Source organism: Balaenoptera physalus (assembly GCF_965194825.1).
Source record: "Balaenoptera physalus genome assembly, chromosome: 3".
Classification (NCBI taxonomy): Eukaryota; Metazoa; Chordata; class Mammalia; order Artiodactyla; family Balaenopteridae; genus Balaenoptera; species Balaenoptera physalus.
In genome coordinates this window covers 105,908,762-105,915,674 of record NC_138890.1, presented here as the reverse complement: position 1 = coordinate 105,915,674, position 6,913 = coordinate 105,908,762, and positions in this window count along the sequence as shown.

Sequence of the window (6,913 nt, the reverse complement as noted above, 5' to 3'; positions counted from 1 at the left end):
TCTCTCTGCTATATTTGGGAAGAGTTTGAGAAAAATACCCGTCAGCTCTTCTCTAAATGTTTGATAGAATTCACTTGTGAAGCCATCTGATCCTGGGCTTTTGCTTGTTGGAAGACTTTTAATCACAGTCTCAATTTCAGTGCTTGTGACTGGTGTGTTCATATTTTCTATTTCTTCCTAGTTCAGTCTTGGAAGGTTGTGCTTTTCTAAGAATTTGTCCATTTCTTCCAGGTTGTCTATTTTATTGGCATATAGTTGCTTGTAGTAATCTCTCATGATCCTTTGTATGTCTGCAGTGTCACTTGTTACTTCTCCTTTTTTATTTCTAATTCTGATTTGAGTCTTCTCCCTTTTTTTCTTGATGAGTCTGGCTAATGGTTTATCAATTTTGTTTATCTTCTCAAAGAACCAGCTTTTAGTTTTATTGATCTTTGCTACTGTTTCCTTCATTTCTTTTTCATTTATTTCTGATCTGATCTTTATGATTTCTTTCCTTCTGCTAACTTTGAGGTTTTTTGTTCTTCTTTCTCTAATTGCTTTAGGTGTAAGGTTAGGTTGTTTATTTGAGATGCTTCTTGTTTCTTGAGGTAGGACTGTATTGCTATAAACTTCCCTCTTAGAACTGCTTTTGCTGCATCCCATAACTTCTGGGTCGTTGGTTTTCATTGTCATTTGTTTCTAGGTATTTTTTGATCTCCTCTTTGATTTCTTCAGTGATCTCTTTGTTATTTAGTACTGTATTCTTTAGCCTCCATGTGTTTGTATTTTTTACAGTTGTTTTTCCTCTAACTGATATCAAGTCTCATAGTGTTGTGGTTGGAAAAGATACTTGACATGATTTCAATTTTCTTAAATTTACCAAGGCTTGATTTGTGACCCAAGATATAATCTATCCTGGAGAATGTTCCATGAGCACTTGAGAAGAAATTGTATTCTATTGTTTTTGGATGGAATGTCCTATACATATCAATTAAGTCCATCTTGTTTAATGTGTCATTTAAAGCTGTGTTTGCTTATTTATTTTCATTTTGGATGATATGGCCATTGGTGAAAGTGGGATGTTAAAGTCCCCTACTATGATTGTGTTACTTTTGATTTCCCCTTTTATAACTGTTAGCATTTGCCTTATGTACTGAGGTGCTCCTATGTTGGATGCATAAATATTTACAACTGTTATATCTTCTTGGATTGATCCCTTGATCATTATGTAGTGTCCTTCTTTGTCTCTTGTAATAGTCTTTATTGTGAAGTCTATTTTGTCTGATATGAGAATTGCTACACCAGCTTTCTTTTGCTTTCCACTTGCATGGAGTATATTTTTCCATCCCCTCACTTTCAGTCTGTATGTGTCCCTAGGTCTGAAGTAGGTCTCTTGTAGACAGCATATGTATGGGTCTTGTTTTTGCATCCATTCAGCCAGTCTGTGTCTTCTGGTTGGAGCATTTCATCCATTTACATTAAGGTAATTATCGATCTGTATGTTCCTTTTACCATTTTCTGAATTGTTTTGGGTTTGTTTTTGTAGGTCTTTTCCTTCTCTTGTGTTTCCTGCCTAAAGAAGTTCCTTTAGCATTTGTTGTAAAGCTGGTTTGGTGGTGCTGAATTCTCTTAACTTTTGCCTATCTGTAAAGTTTTTAATTTCTCTGTCAAATCTGAATGATATCCTTGCTGGGTAGAGTATTCTTGGTTGTAGGTTTTTCCCTTTCATCACTTTAAATATGTCCTGCTACTCCCTTCTGGCTTGCAGAGTTTCTGCTGAAAGATCAGCTGTTAACCTTATGAGGATTCCCTTGTATGTTATTTGTTGCTTTTCCCTTGCTGCTTTTAATACTTTTTCTTTGTATTTAATTTTTGATAGTTTGATTAATATGTGTCTCGGCGTGTTTCTCTTTGGGTTTATCCTGTATGGTACTCTCTGTGCTTCCTGGACTTGATTTACTATTTCTTTTCCCATGTTAGGGAAGTTTTCAACTATAATCTCTTCAAGTATTTTCTCAGACCCTTTCTTTTTCTTTTCTTCTTCTGGGACACCTATAATTTAAATGTTGGTACGTTTAATGTTGTCCCAGAGGTCTCTGAGACTGTCCTCAATTCTTTTCATTCTTTTTTCTTTATTCTACTCCCTGGCAGTTATTTCCACCATTTTATCTTCCGGCTCACTTATCCATTCTTCTGCCTCAGTTATTCTGTTATTGATTCCTTCAAGAGTAGTTTTAATTTCAGTAATTGTGTTGTTCATCACTGTTTGTTTGCTCTTTAGTTCTTTTTAAATGTTTCTTGTATTTTCTCCATTCTCTTTCCGAGATTTTGGATCATCTTTATTAACATTACTCTGAATTCTTTCTCAGGTAGTTTGCCTATTTCGTCTTCAGTTATTTGGTCTTGTAAGTTTTTACCTTACTCCTTCGTCTGTAAAATTTTTTTTTGTCGTTTTATTTATTTATTTATTTTTGATGGGTGGTGCTGTATTCCTGTCTTATGGTTGTTTGGCCTGAGATGTCCAGCACTGGAGTTTGCAGGCAGTTGGATGGAGCTGGGTCTTGGTGCTGAGATGAGGACCTTCCGGAGGCCTCACTCTGACTGATATTCCCTGGGGTCTGAGGTTCTCTGTTAGTCCACTGGTTTAGATCAGAGCTCCCACCACAGGAGCCGGGGCCTGACCTCAGCCTGGGAACCAAGATCCTGCAAGCTTCATGACGTGGTTAAAAAAGAAAAGGAAGAAAGAAGAAAAAAAGAAGCAGTACAATATCAAAGAATAAAAAACAAAATAAAATTAGAATGGTAAAATATATATTAGGAAAAATAAAACTATAATTGAAACAACTGCAACAAGGTAAAATAAAACCACAACAGAAAAAAGAAAAAAAAATGATGGGGGGGGGGAACAAGCCAAAAGGACAGATCACTAACAAAGAATAAAGAATAAAATAAAATGAGAAAAATAAAAGATTTATTAAGAAAAATAAAAATATAAAAGAATCAACAACAATGAATCAACAAAGTAAAAGAGAACCCCAATCTAAAAGAGGAAAAAAGGAAAAAAAAAAGAAAAGCCTTGGCTATAGGGGCAGAGTTTAGGCACGGGCTGGAACTTAGGCAGGGGCGGGGTTTAGGGTGGGGCAGGGCCTAGGCAAGGCGACTTTCAAGTGTGGGGTGGGGCCTCTGCTTAGGACCTGCACAGAAAGGAAGAAGCAGCACGTGGAAAGGAAGGCCTCTGGAGTGTGGAGTTCTGGAGTTTGGAGGATGGGCCCTGGGTGAGGGTGTGTGGGTGGGGTTTAGGCCCAGCGTGTTGGAAGGGGTCTCAGAGGGGGACTCCGAGTGCAGAGGTAGGGCCCTCGGTGGGTGTGTAGGGGCGGGGCTTGGGCTCTGTGTGGCAGCAGGGAGGCTCTGAGGGCAGAGGATTGGGCCCAGGAGCCCAACAGGCTTCCCGTTGCCTAAGTGGCCAGGGAAAGCCCCGGCCCCGTTCCCTTCCATTCCTTCACGCCCCTCCCCCACCGTCTCCCCCAGGGTCTCCCCCCGTCGCCTCTGGACCCCCAACCGTGGGTGGGTCCCGCTGGGTGTAGGAACTCCTCCCCTTCCCCAGCCGCCCCTCAGGGGTGCTGGTCCCAGAGGTCCGGCCTTTACTTTTGCTCCCCTTTCCCTCCCTCCCACTCCCTCTGGACCTGCGTGGCTGGAGGGGGCCTAGGTGGGCAGAGGATCAGGCCCGGGATCTCAGCAGGTTCCCGGGAGCCCAACTGGGCAGGAGAAACCTGGCCACGCTCCCTTTTCATCCTCTGCCCTCCCAATGGTCCCCCAATTTCCCCCTTTGGGCGTGGGATCCCTTCCCCTCCCCCAGCCACCCCTCAGGGGCGCCAGTCCCCTCCAGCCTCCACTTCTCTGCCCCCTTCACTCTCCCCATGCCCCACACCCTACCCGGTCTCTGGGGGGTCCTCCCGTCCCCTTAGTTGTCCATGGTCCCCCACCGGTGCCTGGTAGGTGCCCTAGTTGTGAGGAGACGCGAATTCCGCATCCTCCTAGTATGCCATCTTGACTCTGCCCTCTTATTATACATTTTAAAATGATACAGCCTGCCCCAACAAATTCAATGTACAAATGACCATTGTTATTTCATTTAAATGCTTAAGTTCTCAAATACTCTATTAGAAGCAAACCTAATACCTTCCTATTTAGGACTATCATACACTTCAAATGCTCTACCTCGTACACCAAATAGAGGAAGCCATACAAACATCAGTTCAGCACTTCCATTGTGCTTACTGACACAATGTTGCTGTTCAAGACTGACCCTGCACCCTGTCAGGTTGCTGCTCAGGTTCCCCTGATTCTTGGATACCCTGCAAAGCATGCTGTACCTACATTGTGCCAGAGAAGCCCTCCCGAACAACATGATATGGCAAATATTTCACTTCATGCCAGCATAAGACTTTTGAGGTCTGAAAACATTTTAGACAAAAATATAAGGGAAATACAAAAACAAACAAAGAAAATAAGGTAAAGTCCATGAAACAGGCAAAGGACACAAGCACCCTACCTCCCAAATACACACACATGCATGTGCACACACACACGTGCACAACTACTGTGCATATGGGAAAATGCTTAACCTTTTGGTAAAAAGACAAAGTTATGTGCATTCTTTTATTTAGCAAATTGGTAAATATTTTTAAAAAATAACATTCAGGGGACTTCCCTGGTGGCACAGTGGTTAAGAATCCACCTGCCAACGCAGGGGACATGGGTTTGAACCCTGGTCTGCGAAGATCCCACATGCCGCGGAGCAACTAAGACCGTGCGCCACGATTACTGAGCCTGTGCTCTAGAGCCCGAGAGCCACAACTACTGAGCCCGCGCACCTAGAGCCTGTGCTCTGTAACAAGAGAAGCCACTGCAACGAGAAGCCTGCACACTGCAATGAAGAGTAGCACCCACTCACCGCAACTAGAGAAAGCCCATGCAGAGCAACAAAGACCCAATGCAGCCAAAAATAAATAAATTAATTTTAAAAACATTCAGTTGTGTCAAAGTCCTGGTGAGATGGACAGTGTCACGTCCTGCCACAGAGTGTGAACTAAGAAGATATTTCTGTGAGGCAAATTGGAATATGTATTTAAAACCTTTAAAGTGTTCAAATGTTCTATGAAAGCAATGTCTAGAAATCCATCTTATGGACAGATATGCAATGCACCAAATGATTAAAATACAAGGTATTTATGATATAGTATTTTTAAGAATAGCAAAACTACGGAAAACAATCTAATTGTCTAGTTGAGACTACTAGAGTCTTCAAAGGTAGAAGACCCACTGGTGATATCATTTTCATTGTTTTCAATTTATTTTTACTTTTCACTATTCTTGTTTTGTTGTTTTTGTTGTTGCTTATGAGTTAAAGGTTGAAATACATAAATATTGTCATATGTATGTTATATTTGCCAGTGTCATCTTAAACATATGGTGGTAATAGCTACAAAAGAATTTAATGATAGCATAGAAACAACTATATTATAAAGTTAGAATTGAAGGTAATAGGATTTATTAGGTTATGTTTAGGTGCATCACTTACTTTCTTTAGCCCTTGGTTTTCTTATCTCAAAACCAGGAAGTAACTACTCCAAAGGCTTATTAAGAGGATAAAATCAAAGAAATTTTAAGTGCTTATTTGACAGTATTTCTCATAAGAGGAACCCACTGAAAATGTACCACATTCAGTTAGTAGAGTTAAATAATTAGTCATATGGATGGATATTGGTCATGAGGACTGTTTGGAGAAACTAAATAGGAAGGAGGAAACCTCAAATGATAGCTTTTTGTCACCTTAAGGGGGGGATGAGCAAAGAACACAGTTGGAATTTGGCAAAGTAGAGTAGATCTAGTGACACTTGAACTGTCACCATGGCATGTAACTTCCCTTCTACAGAAATATTATTTTAAGGGAAAAAAAATGTCAATGCATTAGGAATGGAGCAATGAGTGATCTACAGATGCATTTGTAGCTCTACCTTGAGCAAAGGAAATTGGGACAGCTTTATGCAACAAGGTATAAGAACATGAAAAGAAGAATTTGTGTTATATATTAAGTGTTAGGTATAAAAGACTAAAAATAGGCCTATGTGCTCAAGGCATGGCAGATCTATTGTATATCTTACTGACTGTTTGCAGAATAAATAATAAACTGATTGTGTTTCCATGTTGTCTCCTCTGTCCTGTCTGGTGACATTGCTAGATGGAAGAAAACTTCAAAAATGTATGAACATAAAATGTTACAAAACAACATTTTTATTAATTTAATTGTCCATTATCAGTATTGCTTATAATAATATTATAAATATTATTACTATTATTAAATTTCATCTTTCTGTTATTGGACTAGTCTCTTAAACCAAAGTCAAAGGCAATGAAAAAGCTATGCCACTTCCAGTTGTTAGTGCTGCTTGCAGATCACCCTGGTTTCTCATAACCACCAGCACTGCTAACTACATTGCCTATACTGCATCGCAAACACCCCACTATCTAAATAATTCTACCTATCTTTGCCTTCCATTCATTGGAATACGTTCATTCTTTGTTTTTTTCACTCAGGGCCCCTAAAGTAAGGTAGCTAATCTGATAAACCACTGAATCAGCAAAATTACATGAATGTATGGCCTTTCCTCAAGGATGTTGTGTACATTTTAATAAAGCTTTTCTAGATGTCATGACAAGACAGTGGTGAGAATAACTTGCTAGTAGAAGAAAAAAGTTGTCTACCCACTTTGCCTAAATGTAAAATCAGCCCAATATATGACCATCCAGATCTAGACTGAGGCACATTACCCCGCTGTTGGCTGAGTTAGGGGGATGCTGGGAGCTTAGATGAGGGTAGAGCCCTGGAGACACAGATAGAAGAGGCTGAAACCTTGAATTATTGCAAGAAACA